The sequence below is a fragment of the Musca vetustissima genome, unplaced genomic scaffold, assembly GCF_032173495.1.
Source record: "Musca vetustissima isolate MV318-11 ecotype Yass unplaced genomic scaffold, APGP_CSIRO_Mvet_v1 utg5917, whole genome shotgun sequence".
Lineage (NCBI taxonomy): Eukaryota > Metazoa > Arthropoda > Insecta > Diptera > Muscidae > Musca > Musca vetustissima.
In genome coordinates this window covers 257,207-259,470 of record NW_026879604.1, presented here as the reverse complement: position 1 = coordinate 259,470, position 2,264 = coordinate 257,207, and positions in this window count along the sequence as shown.

The window sequence follows — 2,264 nt, the reverse complement described above, 5'->3', positions numbered from 1 at the left end:
CAGAGATTTTATCCAGTTTCTCCTGCAGTGGAGAAACTGATGTTTCAGGAAGTGGATAGGATGCTGAGCTTAGGAGTCATAGAACCTTCATCTTCCCCTTGGTCATCCCCTATGCGCCTCGTTCTAAAGCCGAACAAAGTTAGACTCTGCTTAGACGCTAGACGTCTCAACCAAGTCACTCGAAAATATGCTTACCCTCTACCAAGCATTGAGGGCATTTTTGCGCGGCTTCCCAAAGCCAATATCATTACAAAGTTAGACTTGAAAGACGCCTATTGGCAAATTGGGTTGACGGAGAATTCGAAGGCTTTAACTGCGTTCACGACACCAGGTCGTCCGTTGCATCAGTTTACCATAATGCCTTTTGGTCTGTGTAATGCACCACAAACCATGTGCCGACTAATGGACCAAATAATACCACCCGACCTTAAGCATTGCGTTTTCGGATACCTCGACGACCTGGTTATCATTTCCGAAGACTTCCAAACCAACCTTTCAGTTCTTGTCCGTATTGCAGAGTTCAGGAAGGCGAACCTGACCCTCAACGTTGACAAATGCCAGTTCTGTGTCACGCAAGTAAAGTATCTCGGGTATGTGATTGGGCACGGAGGCATCCAAACCGACTCAGAGAAGATTATCTCCATCACGAATTGGCCTATTCCGAAAACGGTAAAACAAGTGCGAGGGTTTTTGGGCTTAGCTGGATGGTACAGGCGCTTCATTGAAAATTTCTCCACCTAAACTTTTCCAATTACGGAAACTCTATCTTCAAAGAAGAAATTTAATTGGACACCTGAAGCTCAATTAGCATTTGAGGAAGCTAAGAAGCGTCTGACCACCGCACCAGTCCTTGCCAATCCAGACTTTCAGAAAAAATTCTACCTCCATTGTGACGCGTCCGATTATGGAATTGGAGCAGTGTTGGTACAAATTGACAAGGACGGACAGGAAAGACCCATTGCATTTATGTCAAAAAAGCTAAACACCTCTCAACGGAACTATAGCGTCACAGAGAGAGAGAGAGTGTTTAGCGTAAATTGAGGCCATAAAACGGTTCCGTTGCTACTTAGAGTTGCAAGATTTTGAAGTAGTAACGGACCATTCTTCTCTGCAGTGGCTGATGAAACAGCCAGACCTAACAGGAAGGTTAGCCCGTTGGGTGTTTAAATTACAGCCCTGCTCCTTTACTATAACCCATCTAAAGCATACAGTCCCCGATGCGTTGTCGCGAATACCCACAGAGGAGATATCTGGAATAGAGTCTGTTGAACCAGAAATAGACATGACCTCAAACTGTTTTAACGACCCGGACTATGTTCAGCTTAAAACAAAAATCAATGAAAACAAGCAACAATATCCAGATCTGAAAATCATTGATCAGTTTGTGTATATACGTACTGAGCACTATTCTGGGGACCCTACACAAGAGAATCTGGCATGGAAACTTTGGGTACCCACCAATTTGAGACAGTCAGTAATATGTCGAGCACATAGTTCCCCGATTGCAGCACATGGTGGAAAACTGAAGATCTAATTCGTCGCAACTTTTACTGGCCAGGGTTATTGACGGATGTCAGAAAATTCGTAGACCAGTGTGAAAGATGCAAAGTTTCAAAACACCCAAACATCGTTCTTCGTCCAGAAATGGGAAACTCAACTCCAGTTATCCGACCATTTCAACGGCTGTATGTCGATATTTTAGGCCCCTATCCTAGGTCCAGGAATGGTTACATTGGATTGCTCATTGTAATGGACCATTTAACCAAATTTCATTGGTTACGACCCCTAAAGAAATTTGGCTCAAAACCAATACAGGATTATCTTCTCAAAGACATTTTTCACGTACACGGTGTACCCGAACATGTTGTCAGTGACAACGGGTCACAATTCAAATCAAACGACTTCAATGCATTTCTTGCGAAACATGGCGTTGCTCATGTGTATACGGCGTTATATTCCCCACAAGCAAACGCCTCAGAACGAGTAAATCGCTCTATCATTGCAGGTATTCGCTCGTTTCTGAAAAATTATCACAAAATGTGGGATGAGCATATCAGCTCCATAAGTTGTGCGCTACGTAACTCCTTGCATACGACCATAAAATGTTCGCCATACTTCGCCACATTCGGTTTCAATATGATAACTTACGGGGATTCGTATCGATTGTTGAAAAATGTCAACCTATTAGATGAACCCACCGTATCCTTAAATCGCGAAGACCAGTTGGCATTGATCAGAAAAGAGCACAGAAAGAATATTTTGGT